General features: G+C 35.1%; 1 non-coding gene across 1 annotated transcript; it reads left to right on the top strand.

Moving 5' to 3' along the window:
- The first annotated feature begins 2,455 nt into the window (after window positions 1–2,455).
- Window positions 2,456–2,561, top strand: LOC128291281 (small nucleolar RNA R71). Its single transcript, XR_008281057.1, has one exon. It is a non-coding gene; the product is annotated as a small nucleolar RNA R71 (small nucleolar RNA).
- Window positions 2,562–25,498: the final 22,937 nt, after the last annotated feature.

The raw sequence follows: 25,498 nt of genomic DNA, 5'->3' as shown, positions 1-25,498 counted from the left end.
TCATTCTAATAGTGATATAAATGATTTACATAACAATAAAAATAATAAGTAGTTTTTGAAATTAGGCGCATTAATGTACACGGCCATGTTGGATGGCCATGTTAATCTCCGTTTGCTTCTCCCACGCTCGTGTATACAGGCGCACGCCCATGTTAAATTGACAGGTTTACCCACAGTTTCAAAACACGGGCGTGTTGCACGCCTATGTTATTTTGACAGTTTCACCCACAACCATGTCGCACGGCCGTGGCTACTTATCGCATCCCCTGTTGGGCAAGAAATTTTTGCCCTATTTTCACACGGCCGTATCGCATGGCCGTGTTGCATCCTGTGGTACATGCACGGCATATGACACACTCGTGTGCCTGGCCGTGTGGTTCTGAAAAGCCTGTGTTCAATGATTTGGTTAGTATGTTAGATTTTAAAAAATAAACTTTAAAGAAAGTAATATTGTTAGTGCTCAGGTTGCCTCCCGAGAAGCGCTTATTTAAAGTCTAAGCTAGACTTTACCTCTCTAGTAAATGGTATGGCAGTTCAAGGAGTTTATACTCCTTATTCCTGCTATGAATCCCATCAAAATAAGGTTTTAGGCAGGTATTGTTTACCTTAAAGGTGCCAAATTTGGGATGACTTACCTCAACTGTAGCAAATAGGAAAATGCTAAGTACCATAAGAGGAATTTCTTCATTCGGTTTGGTAGTGTCAATGTGAGAATCTATGGCATATAATGAAACTTTATCTCCAACCTTAAGTTGATTTGGTGAGGCATTGAGCTCGTTCTGGCATAGTTTTAGTTTATCGTGTTTTCTCGGTTTAAATGTCAGCCATTCATCTAACTCCTCGATTTGTAACATTCGTTCTTCATGTATAGATCCTTTGTTATGGACTGAACATGGCTCATGTGTGTCCTTCGAACTTATTTCCTACAAAATAGGTTGCACCGTATGATCAGTCTTAATAGAACAATTTGTACAATCACCTTCAATTTTTGATATGTTGTTCGGGTTGTGAGCTTGAAAGGTGATTGTTTCATCTCCTACACAAAGTGTGAGTTCACATGTGCCAACGTCAATAATTGTTCTAGCAGTTGCTAAACAGGGCCTTCTCAAAATTAAAGGAACATTACTGTCCTCTTCTATGTCTAAAACAACAAAATCAATTGGGAATATAAATTTTTCAATTTTAACAAGTACGTATTTAATGATACCCCTAGGAAATATGACAGTTTTATCTGCTAATTGAATGCTCATCCTAGTATGTTTGGGTTTCCTTAGACCTAGTTGCTTAAAAACTTTGTAAGGCATAGCATTGATACTAGCCCCTAGATCAGCCAACACATTATTAACATCTAAACTACCAATTAATCAACGAATCATAAAACTCTCTGGTTCTTTTAGTTTGTTGGGTAGTTTATTTTGAAGAATGGCTGAGCAAATCGCGTTCAGCTCTACATGCGACCTTTCTTCTAACTTTCGTTTATTTGCTAGAAGCTCCTTTAAAAATTTGACTGCATTCGGTATCTGTGAAAGTGTTTCAATAAATGGTAGGTTAATATGTAGTTTCTTTAAAAGTTTATGGAATTAAACAAATTATTTGTCTGAGTGCTCTTTCCTTGTCGCATTGGGGTATGGCACATGAGGTTTATATTCTGTACTTACCGATTTTTGTTCGTTTTGGCCCACCTCATTCTTACCTTCGCTTACCACCGGTTCTGGCCTTGGTTTTGCCACAACCCTTCCTCATCTTGAATGGCAATTGCGTTGAGTTGCTCCCTTGGGTTAGATTCAGTATTGCTTGGCAGGCTATCCAATCTGAGTTTCGAGCCCCTGGATTGACGCTTTTTGATTTTTGAGTGTCGTCTCGGTATTCTAAAAACGAGTCTCTGACACCGAGATGAATTTGGTTAGCATCTCCTCAAGGTTCAGTTTTTTCTCTTGCTGGTATGGTGGTTGCTGAAAGCCTGGAGGGGTGGTGGTTTCTTATTTCCTTGGCCTCCCCATGAAAAATTTGGGTGATTCCTCCAACCTACATTGTAAGTATTGTTATAAGGATTGTTTTGAGATCGAGGATTATTACCCATGTAATTTAACTGCTCGTTCTCCATGTTGTGGCCATAAGGTGGGTATTCTGAATTGCTCGATCCACCTCCATTTGCTTTGCACTACATTACTGGGTGAACCTGTAAAGAATTGAGAAAACCATCAATTTTTTTATTCAAGATTTCTACTTGATTAGAGAGCATGGTGACGAATCGACATTATAAACACCAGTTGTTTTCATTGGCTTTGTCCTCATGACTTACCACTAATAGTTATTCAGTGACATCTCCTCTATAAATTCATAGCCATCTTCAAGTGTTTTATTATTGATGGTTCCGCCAGCAACTACGTCAACCATTTGTCAAGTCGAAAGATTCAGGCCATTATGAAAAGTTTGAACCTGTAGCCAGAGTGGTAACCCATGGTGAGGGCATCTTCGTAAAAGGTCCTTATATCTCTCTCATGCATCATAGAGTGTTTCTAAATCCATCTGCATAAAAGAGGTGATATCATTATGTAATTTAGCCGTTTTAGTCGGTGGAAAATATTTTAATAAGAACTTTTCGGTCATTTGTTCCTAAGTAGTGATTGACCCTCGTGGTAACGAGTTCAACCACTGTTTAGCTTATTCCTTAATGAAAAGGAAAACAACAGAAGGCGGATGGAGTCATCAGAAACGCCATTATTTTTAAAGGTATCATAAAATTCTAGGAAATTTTCTAGGTGAACATTGGGATCCTTGTCCTGCAAACCATCAAACTGAACAAACTATTGTATCATTTGAATTGTGTTAGGTTTCAATTCAAAATTATTTGCAGCAATAGCAGGTCTAACTATACTTGACTCAGTTCCTGTTAAATTAGGTTTAGCATAATCATACATAGTGCGTGGAGCAAGATTCTGATTTACAGCAATCGGATGAGGTAGCGGACTTTCTTGGTTTTCAGCCATATCCTCGGTGGTGGTTGAAGTATCTTCCTCTTTCCCTTCTGTGTAACGTAAGCTTCGCCTTATTTCTCTTTGATTTCTACGAACTGTACGACCGATCTTACTATCAAACAGTAATGGTCCTAACGGGTTTCTCCTGATCATAAACTAGAAAAACCTGTCAGAAGAAAATAAGTGAAGAGTTAGAAAAGAAAAGAAAATTTTAAATTGCAATAAAAGTAAAATGGCTAAAGTAATAAAATCGAGTGTTCCTAATATCTTAGTTCCCCGGCAACAGCGCTAAAAACTTGATACGTGATATTCGTGACAAGTTTTAAATATTTATAATGAATCATTCTTAAAACTAACTATTATCACAATGAAGGCAAGTGTACCTATCGAACAGTAGTATAGATTTAGCAAGACCGAATTATCGAACCCAAAGGGACTAAAAGTACTAGTATCAACTTTCTTTTTATTATCTAGCCTAAAAAATAAAAGGGTTTTGTTTATCTGACTAATTAATTAAACTAAGAAATCATAGAAAAGAAATTTAGGGAAAATACTTTTTGGAAAACTCGATTGATTAAGACAATACCTAAAGAAAAATCCACCTAGACTTCACTTGTTATTTGACTCTGAATCGGACGATTTATTCATTCAACTTGTTCCGTAGAGATCCCCAAGTTATATTATTATCTCTCTCGAGACTAACAACGTCTATGTAACGCCCTGATTTTCGGGATTTTTCAGGTTTTTGTGATTTTTAGTAAATTTTGAAATTTTGGTGTTCTAAATATTGGAATTGGGTTTAAATGTGTTAGTGGGCCTTTAGAAGGCCCAAGCCTAAGTTAAACATGGTAAAATATCAAGGTTGGATTTTAAGTGAATAGGAGACTTGGTTATGTGGGCTTTTAAGAAGAACTTCGTAAATTATGATGCAAATAAGGCCTTGGTAAAGTGGCAAGGTGGGGCAACTAAGTTCCTAAAAAAAAAGGCGTCTGGGAAGGAATTAAAGGTCCAGGGTTCGAGTTGCAAGGTAGGCATATGGTTACTTTTTAATTTTAGGCATGTACCGGGCATGTGATCACTTAAGTGAATTTCGGTAAGGGCCTTAGGGAGGTTGGGCCAATTGTTTTAGTTGATATTAGGGTTAGGTTCTTTTCTTTTTCTATCTTGGAGAATTAGGGTTAGCCACTTGAAAGCTTTCACTGTCATTCATCCTTTCTGAGTTCTCACAAAAGCCGAAAATGCAAATTCCTTCTCCTTGGTGCCGATTTCTTCTTCCTCTCTTTTTCCTCCATTTTCTTTTTTCCTTTTTGCTTTTTCTTCTAGCTGAAACCTTCTGATCACCTTACTCACCTCCTCTGTCTATCCCATCCTCCATATGATTGCCATAAATGTCGAAACCCTGAAAACTCACTTCTTGTGCCGATTTTTCCAAACCAAAATCCTTCAGTTGTTTTTGTTATTTTTGATCAACTTTCATCTTCTCTAAACCCTTAGTATCTATCGGCAACATTACTTCACAGTTATAGCCTCAAATCGTCATCTTCTTCATCACTTAAAAAGCTGAAATACCACAGATTTAGGGACTTATAGCCGAAACTTCAGATCTCCTGGATTTGAGTTCTACTATCATTTAGAGGATAGATCTGCATCAAATCTGTGTAGAAATCAAAGAAGAATAAGTGGTAAGTGCTCATCACCTCATATCTAGTCTTATTTTACAATTTAGAAAGGCCGAAGTCCCTAAAATCTAGGGAGGCTATCGATTTGGGCACAGGGCTTTAAGGGTCTTTGATCGATGATTTCTTTCGGTGATTAGTGTCTTCTAGAGGTTCGATCGAAGGCTTGGATCTTTGGAACAACTAGACTTAGATCTAGTCATCCGTTTTCGGCCAAAAGGTAAGATTCTAAAGGCTTTAGGGGCATGGTTCGAATATGGGTATGTGAATATTGGGATTGGTTGTTGTGGATTGCAATCTAAGAATTGTGGTAATCAATTGTAGGATATCGTAAGGGATCTCAAGAGCGCCGTCATGAAAGCAGTGTGTATCGAACACCCTCTCATAGTTCAATTAAGAAAAGCGAAATGCCAAAATTCGGCATTTCGTGGGCTTGTGATTGTGCGAGTGCTCACAAGACGTTTAGAAATCATTAGATCTGAAATTGCAAAGTGGTAAGTTAGTCGTGTGTGAAATTTCGTGCACTTCGGTAATTGGGCCTCGATAGGCTAACACTGGGCCCAATGGGCTTACGGGCTCATACGGGTTAATAAATAAAAAGATAATAAAAATATATAATATAAAAAATAGGCAATAAGTATGTTCTGTTAGACTGTAGAATCGAAACTGCTTAAATCTGTAAACTGGTCATAAAACTTGGATTAAATGGGCTTAAATTACTAGTGGACACTATAGGGCCCATTAGGGGTTTTAAGGCCTAATGGCTAAAATTGTGAAATTAAGATAAATAAATTACTGCGATGACAAATGGGCTAGTAAGGACTGTAACATTTATGAGAACCCTTAAAACTGATAATAGTACTGAAATACCTTTATAGGTGGAAAGTTTACAGTTTTACCCCTAAGAGTAAAATTACTGATATACCCCTAAGGTTAAGGTTGACCTGAATGCATGTTTGACTGTTACTATTTACTGCATGCTAATGCATGTTTGACTGTTACTATTTACTGCATGCCATGTTATTATTATCTGATGCATAGGACTAGGTTATTGATGGAGGAAGTACTGAAAGTGGCTTGACCACGTACTGGAGGCTTTGCCTCAACTTACTGATATCTGAGCAGCTATGCTGCAACTATGGAGTGTAGGGCTGGGTAGGTTGAGCTATTCCCCACATAGAGTGAAGGGCTGGTACGAGTGGAGTGTAGCGGTTGGTTATAGGCTGGGTTGGGCTTGCATACACGAATATGTCTGTTCTGTTCTAGAATGGGCCTATGGGCCATACTGTTATCTGAAAAGGGTCTAAGGCCCAGTTTTTCGTATTCTGAAAAGGGCTTCGGCCCAGTACCCGCTATTATCTAAACAGGGCTTAGGCCTAATGGGCTTGAGCTGAGTTGGGCTTTGGATGGGTTTTCCATATAAACTGAGTTTTCCAAACTCACCCCCTTTCTCTTCCATCCTTGCAGGTAAGCCCTAGTTGGTGGAGTTGGAGCTGGGCGGGATTCAGAGTGGCCACGAAGATTAAATTTCTGGTTTCTAAATAAGTTTCAAGTAGCTTCCTTTTAAATTTCGCATTTATTTTTGATTATTTCTATTTTGGTTAAAGTTGTAATAAGGCCGCTCTATTATTTTTATTTTGGGTTTTTAAATTACTTAAATCGTTTTCGACTTGAGATTCACATCACTTAAATTGATTCCTTGAAATTGGTTAACTCTAGGTTTAACAAAAATTACTTTTTTCAAACCGACACGACAATCAAACGTCTTCAAAACGAAACTTTTCCAGGTGCAACAAAAGTCACATTTTTCTAAACCCTTAACAGTCGCTAATGGATAGGACTCACACTAGTGAATCGGAACATTTCTCTTAAAACTTCATTAATGGTTTTTGCAAAGCTCACCCAAACTTTAGTAAACTAGGTAACTTGGTTAGTGGTAGGTAATGTGACACACTGGATTCGACCGTAATGTCTAGGCCGGGTTTGTTGTGTTACAGTCTAACCCTAGATTGAATAATTGAAATCTCTTTCTAATTAACGCCCTAGGGTTGCATTAACTCGATCTATGGATCCCCTTATTAGGTTTCACCCTAATTCGGAAAAATTTTGTAACCCTATCTCTAGGCGCGCAATCAAATCCATTTAATTATGAAAAATTTACTCTTAGACAGGGTCTATTCCTCCTCTGAATAAGATTTTAACTTGAATCAATATCCTGGAATATCAAAATAATAATTAAGAGCACATAATTAAAAATAAGTCAAATATTTATCAAACAATTCAGATAATAATAACAAGATCCGTCTTAGGTTTCATTCCCCTTAGGTATTTAGGGGTTTTAGTTCATGCTAATGAAAGAAAACATCTCAAAAGAATAAAAATAACAAAACATAAGAAAACCCAAAACTCCTAAGGGAATTTGAAGGGAGATCTTCAGTCTTGATGGTGAATCAAGCTTCTGAGATGGATCGATCAGCTTTCCTTGAGCAATTCCTTACTTCCTCTTCTGTGTCCCCTCTCTAAGTGTCTCTTCCGATGTTTAAATAGGCTTTGGAATGCCTAAGAGCCCTCAAAATTGGCCTTTTCTGAATTGGACTAAACTTGGGCATGGTAGGGACATGCCTGTGTGCGATTGCTTATGGGCATGGTCAAGGCTGTTAAATGGGCATGGGCGTGTGATCTACCCGTGTAAATCGTGCTTTGACCTTGCCAAAGGGACACGACCATGTGGTTTGCCTGTGTAAGGAAGTCCAGGCCATGTTGATTTCGTACTTTGGCCCATTTTCTCCGTTTTTGGCCTGTTTCTCGTTTCTTTCACTCTCCTATGCTCACCTAAGTATAAAACATGAAATTAAGGCTATAGGAGCATCAAATTCACCAATTTTAAGGAAAATCATCCATAAAATGTGCTAAGCATGGGATAGAAATATGTATAAATTACGGTTTATCAATTACCTATGAGTGTGTACGATATTAATACCATAACCGATATGTCAAATACCTAGATATATTTATATATATATATAAGCAATAGTTGATTCATCAATTAAATTCCAGCATATATCACATGATAATAATAATTAAATACGAACTTATAAGCATTTATACTCATGCATAACCTTAACTAAATTATACTCAAGTATAATTAAAATCATTTACCAATTCTAGCATATATTAACTACCACATTTACTATGCATCTTAGTACATAGCTTAATAAATAAGATATACATAATCCATAAGCAAAATGACTAAAATTTCGAACATGAAGGTAAGGCATTTCCAATGCATAAAACTCTTACCACAAGTCATTCATGCATAATACTAGGCACTTTAAACTTACGACTTTCAAGCACAGTAAAGCATAACCGAATTATCAATACCAAGCTTACTAAACTTTGTAACCAAGCACACATAAAACCAAATATAAACATAAATAGCAAGCCATTTTTGCTTGGCTTAAATACATAACCAAAATCAATATCTCAAAAGTATGTTCCAGCTTATACATGCCATAATACGAGTTTGATTATACCGAAGCTGTAGATAGTGTGATAAGCTTGGTTGACAGTTCCTGAGCTTGTAGCTTGACTTCAAAATCTATAAAAGAGAGTAAACATAGCACACAAAGTAAGCTATCAAAGCTCAGTAATTCATAAACAAATAAACAACTCATTATCATAATTGACTCATGTTAACCAAACAAAATACATTAACATTTTTATGCTTGACCTCAAACTTATAAATTCTATATATGATGTATTTTTCATAGACTATAATCCACCTAAGCCGAATGCACATATGGCCATTTAACACTTATAAATCAACTTCCAACCAAATAGTCATAATAAACCACACATCCATTTACTCATTTATACAACATGAGAATCATCAAATAACATCTCATGTATAGTTAATATCTAAGTAGTTGAATACTCAAATTATATATAAACACATACTAAGTATCATTTCAATACTACACAAATTATTCATTCACAAGCCAAATACACATATCAAATACACATGGATTCTTCATTTGCATTGTACATGATTTATGACACATATACATAGTACTTTCTTACCTTATCTTAAGTAATTATCAAGTTAACTCATACATAATCATTAGCTCGTATTATACAATCTGTACACGATTTATCTTTGCCTGATGAACCATTCGAAATTGGATAGGACACTCGGATAATCACATAAATCATACAATGCCAACGTCCCAGACGTGGTCTTACATGTAGCCACATATCGATGCCACTGTCCCAGACAGGGTCTTACTCGTAAACACATGTCGAAATCAAAAATCGATGCCATGGACTTACTCACACTCATTGTAACACCCCGTACCCGAGTCCATTACCGGAGTCGAATACAAGGTGCACACAGACTTAACTTAATTGTTTTCACAGTCCATAAAAAAAAAATTTCCAGACAAGTTGGTTACTGCATCACTGTCGCCTTAAAAATCATATCTGGAGTTTCAAAACTAGAAAATCAGTTTCGTAATTTTTCCCTGAAACTAGACTCATATGTCCATTTACAGATTTTTTTCTAGAATTTTTGGTCAAGCCAATTAGTACAGTTTATTAGTTAAAGTCTCCCATGTTACAGGGGTCCACTACACTGACCTTCGTGCGTTACAACTTGAATATCTCCCTGTGCAGGGCTTCAATACTGATGTCGTTTATTTCTATAGAAACTAGACTCAAAGAGGAATCTATACATATATGGTATGACTCCTAATTATCTCTGGTTAATTTATAATGAATTTCCAAAGTCGGAACAGGGAATCCAGAAACCGTTCTGGCCCTGTTTCACGAATACTTAAATATCTCTCAATATACAACTCATATGACCGTTTTGTTTCTTCCATATGAAAGTAGATTCATCAAGGCTCATTTAAATAATTTATTCACTATTTAATTCCACTCCTGCTATTTTTAGTGATTTTTCACATCCACACTACTGCTGCTGTCAGCATCTATTACTAAAACAAACTATGCCTATTTCATGACTTTTCCTTGATTTAACTAATAATTCATCATGCATGTCCCAAATTATAACCATGATTTGTGTCCAAACATCACAAAACCAATTCCAACCGAACATTTACGCCATTTTCGCATGGCTAAAAGTTTACGTACCAAATTTCAGCAAAGCATAACAGCCTATACATGCCGAAATGTACTCCTAGACCAACTACGAAGAAAATACCAAAAGTTGTTAGCCGGTGTGATGACTTCGATGACGGTCCCGAATACGCAAAAGTTGAGTCCAAGAAACCTAAAATAGGTGACAAGCAAACACCGAATGAGTATATAACTCAGTAAGTCATAAGCAATGCACTACCAACCATTAATAACATTATCGCAAGAGGAAACAAAATGGAACGAGGCTAATTACACCATTCAAACCGAACTATACCATAGTTCCTTAGACCTTTCGATTCAATCTCATACCAAGTTACACATTCACATTCCATATACTAATCAATAGGATATTTGAAGCATTTTTATACACCATTTTGTTTTCGTTACATTCATACATCTACATGACTTTTCACTTATTCCACGATAATTCTTATGTACGTGACTTCAATTTAAATTGTCACATAGGTTCGAAACTTACCAAGCTCAACTCCAAATATAAACATAGCGCCTATTAGCCATGAACTCAAGGTACTTACCCGATCCGCTGTCCGTGATCGACTCAATAGTGTTGCACACTCAGTGTTAATAGTGATTCAAAAGCATATAGTGAGTCCGCACACTTAGTGCTATATAATCAACTCGCACACTTAGTGCTATATGATCAAACTCGCACACTTAGTGCTGTACAAATTTTAAACCCGCACACTTAGTGCCATTCTCATGATCACAAATGTTTATACCCGCACACTTAGTGCCGAAATCAACAACTCAATACATCTCACCTCTTTTCTTTTCGTTCAATACTTTCATCACCACATACATACATGTATATAAATTTATCATTCCTTTTGGCATAATTACATAGACATTATGTCTATTTAAATCAATACAAAATATATGCTTAGTGACCTACCTTGTGTGGTGTAAAATAATTCCAAGTCGGCTACTCGATGACCTTCGATTTCCCTTGTTGGACGCTCTCCTTTAGGATCTTGAGCTTAAACAAATAAATTAACTCATTCAACCGCTTTGCTACACATATTGATATTCACAATTTAATGATTTTATGACATACTGAACGGCATGGTAAAAATTTTTATCTTGCTACCTCATGCTCTTAGCTATTCGGCTCATAACCATATGCTATAGCCCTACTATCAATAATCCAATCACACATGCATATATATATATATGGCGAATGTACAAAGCATAGACTCATCATCACCTATGCTCTTAATTTGATGGCGAATATGCATACATGTATATACACTATTAATCAATCACTAACATTGCACTTCACCTTAATAGCTAGCTTAGCAAACCTCGATTTAACACATAGTTGTTCATAACACAGCTTAAGCATACTCTCCATTCCATCAATTCCAAAACTTACTGTCTTACTCAAAAATGCTAAAAAGAAAATCCAAGAGTCATCAATCCACCATCACATGTATCATTAATAAGCTTCATATTTAGCATGCAATGACATTAACACAAAATCTACCTTGGCCGAATATCATCCCCATGATATAGCAAAGTTTTGAACCATGGACTAATTAGAACTCAAGCTAGCAACTAAGAACATGCATGAATCTCATGGCACAGCCTCAAACATACCTTAATCTAGACACAAGTATGGCCAAACCTCCTCCTAATCCTCTTCCAAACCAAGCATGAAGCAAGAACCCCTTCCTTCTTCCTTAGAATTTCAGCTCAAAGAAATGAAAAAAGATGAACAACAAATTTTTTCTTCTCTTTCTTCAACTCACGGCAAAAGGGGGACACTCACCATTCTCTTTTTTTTTGTTCCTTTCATTATTAAATTCCCATGCTCATTATTTTATTTTTTCTTACATACACCATTGCCCCAACATGTTTTATGACATGTTTTTTTTTACCCATAATCCCTTGTCATGGCGGCCACTAGCTATTAGGGGGAAATTTGACATGCAAGTCCCCTTTGATTACATGCACTATTAGGTCCTTATAGATTAGCCTATCACATTTCAAAAGTGTCACACAAGTCCTAATAACTGAATTCACATGCAATCGACTAAATCGAAGCTTGAAATTTTCACACATTCATAAATACATATTCTAGACAATAAATATTACGTTCAAACATTTCAGTGACTCAGTTTAGCGGTCCCGAAACCACTTCCCGACTAGGGTCAATTTTGGGCTGTCACACTCATATATCAGAACCCTATGTCATGTCATATGTATCCTAGCTATTTCTAATGTTCACACGGGGCTTTCGGACGTCGTATCTTGGTCGGATCGAACTCGGAAGTGTAGTAACCATATTTAAACACATTCGGCCATAGCATAATTTAATCTTAACATTTCATAACAGCATGTAAATATATCATTAAATTATCAATAAACACGTCTATTTACTTATAAACTTACCTCGGACGATACAAAACGGAATCGGGCAGCTAGTCGACAACTTTCGTTTTTCCCCGATCCAAATCTGATTTCATTGGTTCTTGATCTAAACATATTCAAATTAAGCTCATTCAAACATATTTTCATTCAATTTAGTCCAAAAACACATAAATAGGCAAATTACCATTTTACCCTGACATTTACAATTTTTACAATTTAGTCCCTATTGCACAAAACACAAAATACACAAAATTTCCAAATACCCATGTTAGGCCGAATGGTACCCATGCTTATACAAGTCCATATATTTTATCAATTTCACATTCTAGTCCCTCAAATTATTATTTTTGCAATTAAGTCATAATTACTCAAAATCATCAAAAACTTCAATACAAAATATGTTAATCTAAAACATATCTTTCATTTTTCATCATCAAACAACAAAAATCACAAACTATCAACAATGGCACAACTCAAAATATTCATCAAAATCAAAAATTAAAGCTTGGGTTTTGTAGTATTCGAAGCAACGATCTCAAAAACGTAGAAATTATCAAAAACCGAACAAAAACGAACCTTGATTAAGCTTGAATATTGGCCGAACCCTAGCTTGCTTTCTTTTCTTTTTATTTTCTTTAGTTTCAGCAATGAAGAACCATTATAACAAAAATGTAAACTTTATTTTACGTTTTATAATATATATGTTATATTATAATTGTTTATAATGTTAGTTTACAAAACTAACCTTAATTAATTTATATGAAAACCTTATAATAAAAAACCATTACCATGCACCTAATAAGTTATGGGCTATTTGCAACTTAAATGGCTCGACTTAGAAAGCCACTAACTTTTTGGCCCTTATACTTTAAACTATCAAATTTTCTATTTATGCGATTAAGTCCTTTTATTTAATCAGACACCTAAACGATGAAATTAAATCACGAGAATTTCACAGATATAAATTCACACAAAATAAACACGAAAATTAATTTAAAAATATTTTTCTAACTCAGATTCGTGGTCCCGAAACCACCGTTCCGATTAGGGCCTAAATCGGGCTATTACATAACATGTATCTCATATAATCGCATCAACCAATGAATTTAATCCTGAATCCATATCGTACAAGTGGCTCTGATACCATTGTTGAGACCATCGGTAAGCCCTATGGTGCGGTGAAAAAATTATTTCGGTGATCCATGGAAACACGAATATTTACACACTTTTTCATGCCCTTTTTAACTTAAATTCATGCAGTTTTGATAAAATTATTGTCAGCAAATAATTAATTTTCATAAAATAATTAAGGTGTACTTAAAATATGAACATGGTGAATTTTAATTACTTTTATAATTAATTTTGATTAATTTTGGTTATTTTTGATAGATTCGCATAAAGGGCGAAAAATAGCTCGGCAGACACTGCTAGAAGCACAAAACAGAGAAGCAATTTGAAGTATCAAGGCGAATTAATTTTCGGCCTAAGACAGTCCAAAATTATGTGTATTAATTCATAATATAGTTAATTTTAATTTATATCCAATTTAATTTGGGTTAATAATTTATTATTAATAAATTATGAAAAGTGGTCCAGTTGAGCCGAACCAAGTGAACCGAACCGACCAAGTAATGGACAGCCCAAAACCTCCCCATGTGCTGACCCAAATTAGCTTATTGGCTGATTATTTAGCTTGCAAAGAGGCCCTTGAAGACTTGTTCAAATAGCACTCAAACCCCTCCACAAATGGTGGCTTTCTAGATTTGGCTCAAGCTTAATTTAGCAAGTTTGAAATCATCAAACTTGCCACATGTGTGGTCGGCCAAGGGAAGGCTCTTTGGCTGCTAATTTTAGTTATTTTTAGCAGCCCTCTTCAGCTATAAAAACCCCCTTAAGTTGATCATTTGAAACACACCTCAAATCATTCACATCTTTTCTCTCTTCTCTCCACTTTCTCTCTTCTTTGCCATTCTAAATTCTCTTGCTCTCTAGCCGATTTCCTCCCTTGGAAAAGGGGTGTTCATCAGCAATTTTGGAGCAACATTGAAGTGTTCATAGCAGCTTTGATCAGCGAGGACAATGAAGAAGGATGAACGAAGCAACCTAGTCAAGCCTTCACGGAAAAACACTAGATTTGATTCTTGTTCCCTATCTCATTAAATTTTGCTGTTTTTGTGATGAATATATCTATGAATATTTATGTTGCTGGAATCGTTAATTTAACCAGCTTTGTAACACCCCTAACCCGTATCCGTCACCAGAGAGGGTTATGAGGTATTACTGAATGAAACACAACTTTTGAACATTCATAGATGCACATAGAATTTAATCATCTTAATACATCACATTTGAACGTATACAGAATCAAACCAAAAATTACCAGTTAAACATAAATTAAATAACATTCAACCATAATCGTTATCAAATAGCCAAATATAAGCATATGGATTAAAACATCTCATTACTTATTACCTAATACCAATTATACATGCAAACTTATTATAAAATTTATCTAAACCAACCTACTTATTTAAAGTTCCATTAATATACACAAATTGTCATATAAGATTTACTTAATAAGTAAAGCACAATAACAAAGCCACACCTTAAACTTGCATCCAATCATCTTGTTTATTAGAAACCCAAGTTACTATTCATATTATGATTTACGAAAACTTAACAAACCATTTAACAATAGTCATAATCAAATCTAATTCAATAATCACATATTCAGCTAAGTATATATATATACATATATATCCATATAGCCAAAACAATTTAACTTTAATATCAAATACTATCATCTAAATTATCTAACATCCACCGAAATTTAATTCATCTATTTGCCAAATCAAAACATGTTTTTATCACAAGCTTTTCATTGCACTTAAAAATAATGTTTACAATCTAAGACCAAAGACATACAAATATTGTATATACTTACTTTGTCACATAACTGAATATTAATTATTCAAATCATAGTTATTTACCTAATATATCCCACTTATATATTAAGTATATTACTCTTCAAAATATCCAATCACAATTCCATATCATACAAACTCAAATACCTTGGCATAATTTCATTAACATTAACAAATATATATAACCTTAGTTCACATATAAACATATCATCAAGATCACAACCAAAATATCCATAGTATATTAAACTTAAACCAAACCTAATATAAATAACAAGCAATCTTCGCATGGCTTATATATAAATATAAACCAAATTCCCACATTGAACATTTATATCTCATATACCAATTTAACCAATGCATTATCAATGATGTATTCATCATTACACTTATCTAAACAAGCTGAATCATATCATCATCCCACAGACAAAATAAACCATATCACATACATCCAAAATATGCTACTTATAAGGCTAAATCATATAACCAACATCACAACATATTTACTATGAAATATACCTCCTAATTTAAGCTTATAACCTGACTGATTATATATACTAATATTAGCATCATGATTAAGCCATTTTCGCATGGCTATATATATGTACACAAATTTCAAAACCAAATATATATATCAAAATTAGCATATACATGCCACATAACCGAATCTCAAATCATTATTTACTGAAATGATAACCGGATAGTGTGATGACATCTCCATCGACTTCCAACCCAAGTAGATCTCCTAAAATCTATAAACATAAAAAAAAAAACAAAAAGAATAAGCTTTGAGAGCTTAGTAAGCTATAAGAAATAAATAACTAAATATTAATGTTAACTTAATTTAATCAAACTATTTTATACTATCATAATCACACATATTTTCAAACTCACAATTTCATATATAAAATATACCTCCATGTACAAATTTTACCTTGGCCGAATATACATGTATCTATTATCAAAATAACATGCTTTTTCAAAGCCATATTATCAATGTATATATAACTGAATATTTAAACTCTTATATGCATACCTTCTTAAATCAAACCTTAATATCACATATTTATACATAATATATATATATAGCCGAAAATACTTCACAATTGCCCAAATATGAAAACACATACATTTTATTAACAAATTCACATATACTTATCATTTGACCAATTACAGATTTTCTTATCCATATATATACTCCCATTTATGTCATGAATACATAAGTAGTCCAAATGTTTACTTTCATATATGCATACATATAATTCACATTAACATGTAACATTTATATCATCATTTCAAACATTCAACTTACCATAATTTCATAACTTAGTATGAATACATACCTGAGCCTTTTAGCTTGATTTTTCATTCGTCTTAACTTATTATTTCCCATTGAACCATTCGGAATTGAATAGGATACTGGATAATCACACATATCGTACAATGCCAATGTCCCAGACGTGGTCTTACATGTAATCACGTACCGATGCCAACGTCCCAGACGTGGTCTTACTCGTAGACATATATCAAAGCCATGGTCTTACTCGAACATCACATATCGGAATCCTATGTCATGACATATGTATCCTAGCTATTCCTAATGTTCATACGGGGCTTTCAGACGTCGTAACTCAGTTGAAACGAACTCATAAATATTGCTCCCATGTATATAACCATTCGGCCATCATATATATATAAGCTCATAAAATTTAGATCAGCATTTTACATTCACATATATTCAAAATATATTCAACATTTATTTGCTTATAAACTTTACCTTAGACAAGGAAAAACCGGAACGGAACGGCTAGTCGACAACTTAAGTTTTTCCTCGATCCAAATCTGATTTATTTGGTTCTAGATCTAGATTAATATAAATTAAAATTATTTAATCAAATATTCAATCAAATTAATCAAAAACATATAAATGGGAAAATTACACTTTTGCCCCTGACATTTCACATTTTTCACAATTTTGTCCCTATTTCAAAAAACACAAAATATTCAAAATTTGAATACACCCATGTTAGGCCAAATTTTCCTAATACTCATACAAGTCCACATATTTCATTTATTTCACATTTTAGTCCCTCTATTTACAAATTTCACATTTTAGCCCATTTTACTCAATTTCATCAAAAATTCAAAGACAAAACATGTTAACCAAAAATATATCTTCCATTAATCAACAATTAACATCACAAAACTCATATTTTCATCTATAACTTAACTCGAAGTCATCCACAAAAATAGAAATTGAGACATGGGTTTAGTTAAACACAAAGCAACGATCATAAAAACGTAGAAATTATCAAAAACCGAGTCAAAACCATACCTTAATCAAAGGAAATAATAGTCGAACCCTAGCTTAGACCTTTTCTTTTCTTTTCTTTCAATTTCGGAAAGTATGGATGAACAATGGCTTTATTTTATGCTTTTGTTTTTATTAATATTCATTTAATACATAAATTACCTAACCATCCATTAAAATTATTTCTAATTACCAAATTGCCATACCATGTCTTCCACTATCATATAATTGGATTTATTTCCTCATAAGGACCTCACCTTTAATTAATCAAAACAAATAGGCACTTTTACAAGTAGCAGTCAACTTTCACCTTTTACGTGATTAGGTCCTTTTATCAAATTGAGCACACAAATGATTAAATTTAATCATGAAAATTTCACACATGTAAATTCACACATAATAAAACATTGAAAATAATTGTTAAATATTTTTATGACTTGGATTCGTGGTTCCGAAACCACCGTTCCGACTAGGGTCTAAATTAGGTTGTTACAACTTTCCCCCGTTAGAGATTTTTGTCCCCAAAAATCTTACCGGTGAATAGGTTCGAATAACGCTCTTTCATTGTATCCTTTGGCTCCCATGTTGCTTCCTCAACTCCATGTTTATGCCACAGTACTTTGACTAATGAAATTTTCTTATTTCACAATTCTTTAACTTCGCGAGCCAGTATACGAATCGGTTCTTCCTCATATATCATATCGAGCTTAATCTCAATCTCTGACAAACTATTCACATGTGAGGGATCAGATCGGTATCTACAAAACATCGAAACATGGAATACATTGTGAATCTCTTCTAGCTTAGGAGGCAACAGCAATCTATAAGTAACCACCCAATACGTTCTATAATCTCATACGGCCCAATAAATCTTAGACTCAATTTGCCTTTACAACCAAATCTGAGTATTTTCTTCCACTGTGAGACTTTCAAAAAGACTTTGTCTTCTATCTAAAACTCTATATCTTTTCGTTTCAAGTTCGCATATGATTTCTAACGATCGGACGATATTTTAAAATTTTCACGGATTACTTTCACTTTTTGTTTAGTCTCTCTGATCAAATCGACCCTGTGTATCTTGTTTTCACTGAGCTTAGTCCAAAATAATGGTGTACGACATTTACAACCGTATAAATCCTCATAAGGCGCCATTTTGATACTTAATTGAAAACTATTATTGTACGTAAATTTAATCAGAGGTAGGTATCGTTCACATGTACCTTCGAACTTAAGAATGCAACATCTCAACATATCCTCAAGCATCTGAATGATTCGTTCTGACTGACTGATGGACAACAGTGCTGAAACGTAATTTCGTACCTACTGCATCTTGCAGTTACTTCCAAAACCGTGATGTAAATCACGGATCTCTATTCAGAACAATAAAAATAAGCACACAGTATAATCTCACAATCTGAGAAACATACAATTTAGCTAGCTTATCAAGCGAATAATCTGTACGAACCGGAACAAAGTGAGCTGATTTAATTAATCTATCCACAGTAACCCAGATTGCATCTTTCTTGCTCGGTGTCAACAGTAAATCGAATACAAAATCCATCATGACTCTGCCCCATTTCCACTCAAGTATCATGATTGGCTGAAGCAACCCAGAAGGTACATGATGCTCGGCTTTAACTTGTTGACAGATTAAACATTTCAAAACAAAGTGAAAAATGTCTTGTTTTATACCATGACACCAGTAAAACTGTTTCAGATCATTGTACGTCTTTGTACTACCCGGGTGAACAGATAACCGACTATCGTGAGTGTAATAGGCCCAATTTTCTCGGGCTATTAAAAGTTTAAAAAATAGAATAAACTAAATAAAAGAAAAGTAAAGTTTTTTTAAACAAGTCCATTTTACAAGGCCCACAAACACTTAAACCCAATTACACCCAAGCCTCTACTGTAGCCCAAATACCTAAACTACCTAGTAGCCCATTACACCCTCAACCCAAATATACGGGGCCCAAAAGGCCCAAATCAGTTAGCAGGTTAGGAAACCCTAGGGTTTCCGGAAGCTTCGCGCTGTAAGTACTCCAATCATCACGCCCCTTCGTCTCCCGCCATTCTAGTGACCTTTCATTGACGCTTCCATCCGCACCGTGACTCTAGCTTCGTATCGCGCCGTAATTGGCGCATGAATCAAAAGCCAGCGCACTCACCGCCGTGATATTCTCACTGGTACCTGAAAAAAGAAAAGAACCACAGCAGAAAAGAGAAGCAAACATGGAAAGAAATCAAATATTTCTTTCCCAAAATGTAACAATTTACAGAAGGCTATAAACGCCTCTTTTTTTTTGTTAATCTGTAACAGAGGACGGATAAGATATAAAAACACAGAGAAACATTATAGATTTTAAGCTTTTCTAGAAAACAGAGGTGATTCTTTTCGCTTTATTTTCTTTTTATTTTCTTCTTGGATACCTGCATTCCATACATATAAAGTACTAGAAAAGGGGTAAAAAAGGGTTATCTCTCGATTCACCGTGAAAAGGGAGGATTTTAGAATCTCGACCGCCGTACGTGGCGGAGTCGAGAGCGGCGAGTGGGAGCCCAATGATGGAGGCTCGACGGAGCTTCGAGGGACTGCTCTCAATCCTCTTTTCAGAGGGTTTTTTAGTTTTTTTTTAACGGGTTTAAAATGATTTTTGGGGGCCAAATTTTGGCTTATATAGCCTCATAGGAATGACGTCGTTTTGGCTTAAAATAATAAGCTTCAAAACGGTGTCGTTTCAAGGCTGAGGATCCGCGCGTTGACCCGTGACCCAAGGAGGATCCGCGTGTTTTTGGTGAATGGGCAAATAGCCCAATTGGTCCTTCCGCATTTTTAATATTTATAATTTCATTTTATTTTTATTATAATTTGGCCCTAACCTTTTATTCATGTTTTAATTTAGTCCTAGCTGACGGCGTCGTTTTGGGATTAGGGTCAAATTGCCCAGTGAGTCCTCGGCTTTTAGCGGGTGTTTCAATTGGGTCTAAAATTTATTTTATTTAACCCTAGAGTTTTATTTTTATTTCAGTTTAGTCCTTTTAAATTTTTATACAATTTATTTATTTTAAATATTTTATATATTATTTTTTTACTATAAACATTGTTTACATATAAAAATTATTATATACATATATTATTTTTCATATTTTATTATACATATTATTTATATGCTTTATAATATGTTATATCATTTTATTATATATATTATTCATTATATTATTTTTATTTTTATTATATATTATATTATATTATTATTTATTATTTATAATTTATTATTATGTACAATTTTTATTTTTTTAAATAATACATATATCATTATTAAATATTTAATATTTAATATGTAATATTCTACAATTTACTATAAACTTTTGTTCATATTTAACATATTATTATTTTTATAAATGTATATTAAATTACTACATCATATAGTATATTTTTTTTAAAAAAAGGTTCTCCTTTATTATTTATATACTGTTTTAAAATTTGTATTTAGTCTTATCTTTTCTTTTCTTTTGACTTTTGTTATATGTTCATAATTTGTTTATTTATTTTTGTATCATTTTACATTTATTTAGTATTGTTTAAATATGTTAATTTTATCTTATGAATTACTTGTTATTTTTATGTTATTTATTGTTTTATATATATATTATGTAATTTATATTGTTATATCCATTGTTTTCTATGTTGTATTTTGCATAAAATGTTAATGCATGTATGTTTATGTTATTTATGATTATATCTGCATGAAATGTTAATGTATATTATATAATTTATGTCATTATTTATCATTTTCTATATTATATTTGCACGAAATGTTAAAGCATGTATCATATAATTTATATTGTTTAGTATTGATGTATTGTAATATGTTAAATGCATCATTGTTATAAAAAAATTATATTTTAATCTAAAAGAATTTTAAAAATGAGGCAATGTTTTTGGTATTTAGGAATTCGGGAAGTAGTGCCCTAACATGCTGGGTTACAATTTCCCGTTTGTCTAAATGTCTAAAAAATATCCTTCTAAATAGATTTTGTAAATCACGATATGATTTCGGTTACGAAAGTTTAAGAATTTCGTGTCCAGCCATGCTGGATGTGATGTTTGTACTCTTTTGGAGCAAAGGAATCTTGATTTTCAACTCAAATTATTACGGTTTTAAAAAGAGAACTTATTTCTAAATTCCTTCAAACATTTGACATTAAGATAGAAAACTATTCAATTTGGTACCAATTTTGGGCGTTGCGAGGGTGTTAATCCTTCCTCGTACGTAATTGACTTCCGAACCTGTTTTCTCATAATTTCGTAGACCAAAATGTTTTATAAGGTGATCCAATCACACCTAAAAAGATTGGTGGCGACTCCCATTTTTGAAATACCCCCTTAAAAAAATGGTTTCGATAGCTTGGCGACTCCGCTGAGGACTAATAAGAGAGTCAAGCCAAAAATTGATTATTTTCTGTCTTAGTGTCAAAAGTTTTGAAAAATTTTAAAAAAAATATTGATCTTTTTACATGTGTTTACTGCATATGTTTGTTATTTTGTTCTCGAACGCATTGCAATTGCATGACCGCTGTGGTCGCACCCTTAAGTGGGAGTGAGAAGCTACGCTTTCGTGAGGTTTTCCCCTCCGCACGGGCTAGTGGATTACTTCTGGGATACATCCGTACCTATGTCTTCGTGAGATTTTCATCTCTGCATGGCCATAGGGAAATGTGTCCCCCTGAACTAAACTTGGTCCATATAAACCTATAATGGGTGAGGATCAAGGAATCTGCTGGTTCAGGTACCCTCACTTTAGAACTGAAACACATGTAGTGAACTTTAAGTGCTTACAATAGGGAGTACAGTGATAGCCTATAGCAAGTTACCCTTATAAGTGCCTGTTTATTGTACCTTTTATATGACACTGACCTATTTTATTTTATTTTTGCTATCATTGCATGTCACTCAATATTTAGAGGTGTCGATTCACGGTTCAATTTCTAGATTAGAAAGTTTTGTAATGAGGAACAAATATCTTGATAAAGTGGAGGACAACACCTCAGTCTGTGCATGGTCAGAGAAAACCCAGTTAGAGAAAGGAGATAGTGTTGCCGAGGGGTATACGTCAGAGTTGTGGGACTTTACTCGTATAAGTTCGACACAGAATAAGTTTTAGGAGTTGAAGGACATTTGGGCCCAATGGGAAAATGAGACTAAGCAGCTGTTCTACCAGAATTATGGAAATCTTCCTATTTGCTAGACATCAAGGTGGATAAGCATCTGTTTCGAGCTATGGTACAGTTTTGGAACCCTGCTTATAGTTGTTTTACATTTGGAGAGGTAGACTTAGTACCCACTTTGGAGGAGTACACGACCTTGCTTCGCTGTCCAAAAATTCAAGGCAATAAAGCTTATGTTCGGGCTGCTAATCTCCCAACTTTCGTGAAGAAATTAATGATGATCACAAGGATGAGTGAACAGTGGGCCGCAGCTCAAATCCAACAAAAAGGTGATGGTAAATACATTCCGTGGACAAGTTTGAGGGATCTGATATTGGCGCACCCGAATGTGAAGAAGAGGGTTGATGTCTTGGCCTTAAGTATTTATGGTTTGGTGATTTTCCCCAAGGCTATGGGACACATAGATGAGGCAGTTGCAGATTTATTCGATCGACTTAGTAAACAGAACACACCTGTGCCTGCATCCTAGCCGAGACGTTCAGATCCTTGAGTGCATGTCAGAGAGCTGGTGAAGGTAGATTCATTGGATGCGCACAGTTGTTGATAGTATGGTTCCACAGTCACTTTTGAAAGGTTGATAAGGTTCCTTGCTGAGTGTTCTTTGAGGATTATTCTCCCTTAAAAGAAGCAGCAGCTACGCTGAGTAGGGACGACATTACAGAGGAAAGGTTGATGGAAATACTTCAGAATCTCCAAGAAGAAGATGTTATGTGGAAAGCCCCTTGGATGGCTCCTAATGAAGTCCTTTATCGTTGAGGAAGCTTTGATTGGGTGCCTCTTCCTAGAATTTGGGGAGTTGTTGGTTATGCACTATTACTTGTCCTAAGGCAGTACAAAGCAGGGCAGTTTATACCGACAACACAAGGGTTAGCTCAGAGTGATTTCTCATATAAGGGGGATCATTATAAGAAGAAGATGCGAGAGATTTCCGAGGCTTGGAAGAAGATTTGCTGTGTGAAGACTCTAACTGAAGGTCCGACGACAACTCTTGAGTACAAGGGGTGATTTAGCAAGAGGATTAATGATAACATTCCTAGGCCAAGTTTGGGAGCTGCTCGATCAATAGAAGAGAATTTAAGAGTGGTCCAATCAGAGTTAGAAGTCATAAAGCAAGAGTTCGAAAGAAAGAGTTTGGAGCTCGGGAAAAAGATAGAGAAGCTGGAAGAAGAGAAGATGTACCTAAGCTTAGACGTGGATGTTCAGAAAATTGAGGTCGAGAAAGTGAGAAAAGAAGAAATGAAGATTGAGGAAGACCGAGATGACTTCAAGATGCAATAAAGAGGATACAACTATCAATGAAGAGAGCGCGATTGGGGAAGTCTTCAGAGTAGTGGCAACAAGAGGTTCAAGAAGAAAGAGCCAAAGCAGAGTGTTGGGAGAAGAAGTTCCAAGGGCGTAGAATCAGGCCCTAGAGAAGGAGAATCAAGGATTAAAAGCTAAAGTGACTGAGCTTGGGTGATCTCTTCGTCATCACCAAAGTTGTAACTCTGCGGTTGAGTTAAAGGCAAGTCTGAACAAGATCGAGGAAATGAGGCACAACATTAGAGGGTTGGAAGTAGCACTACAGAACTGTAAACTCCTGATTGAGCAGCTTGAGGCAAGAGAAGGACATTGGAAGGGAGAGCTTCACTATTTTCAAGATCAGGTCAGAGATAGGGACTACCTCATAGGAGAAGCCATAGTCCAGATTCGAGAGGTTACTGATCATTTGCAAGACCTGGCCGCTCAAGATAATGTATTGAGTACAAAATATGAGTTAGTGTCAGATAGAGGTCTAAAGTTAGCTTTGTTATTGGAAAGGGTTAAAACTCTGGGCCTGAGGGCGAAGGCGTATTTGTAATCCATTTTGTGTAAAGATTTTTGTCTCTTGAATAACGTTTTCTAAAGGAAACTGAATCAGAATCGATATCTTTTTGCATTCATGCATTGGCATCTCATCGCATCATATGCATTCCATTTTTTTAGAAGGGCCCTAATTAGTTAAAATTAATAGAGAGAAAGAGAATAAGAGAAAAAGAAAACCTTGAAGCAGCACATTCTTACGGTACACGTGCTAAGACAAAAAATATGGATCAAAGACTTGAGCAGATCCAGAAAGAAATGCAAGAGCAATTGCAGGAACAATTGGCAAAAATCTAACAGGAGATAAAGGATCAAATGTTGGAGGCCCAAAGGAATATGATGCCTGAGATGGCTCAACTGCTGAAGGGGGCAACGGATAAACGAAAGGCCCCTATGACTATCACTAAAGAGGATAATGAGGATCATCCTCCGGGTTTTACCCCACCTCATGTGCAAACTCAACCTGAGGCATATCCCCGAAGGCTGACCATCACAATAAGGCCTAAACATGGGCAAGTCGATGCTGGAATGCCCATGAATTTCCAAACTGGTTCAGGATCCAACCAGGGAGATAACCCTACCAATCCAGTCATCCCTGATTTAGATGTAGCGGAGAAGGAAGAGATGAGACTCGAATCATTAAGGCAATTAGAGGAACGTTGCAGATGGTTAGAGGAGAAATTTAAGGCATTGGAAAATGTTGATAATCGTCAGGGAATTGATGCCAAGGACTTGAGTTATGTCCTAGATTTGGTGCTTCCTCATAAGTTCAAGATGCCGGAATTTGAGAAGTATAATGGGACTACTTGCCCTGAAGCCCATATCACCATGTTCTGTAGGCAGATGACCGGCTATGTAAACAATGATCAACTATTGATCCATTGTTTCCAGGATAGTTTGGTTGGGGCAGTGGCTAGGTGGTACAATCAATTGAGCCACGATAGGATCGGTTCTTGGAAAGACTTAGCGCAAGCCTTCATGCAGTAATATAAT

This window comes from Gossypium arboreum, chromosome 3 (genome assembly GCF_025698485.1).
Source record: "Gossypium arboreum isolate Shixiya-1 chromosome 3, ASM2569848v2, whole genome shotgun sequence".
Lineage (NCBI taxonomy): Eukaryota > Viridiplantae > Streptophyta > Magnoliopsida > Malvales > Malvaceae > Gossypium > Gossypium arboreum.
Note: the sequence above shows the minus strand (reverse complement) of the source record. Positions and strands in the feature narration are given on the sequence as shown.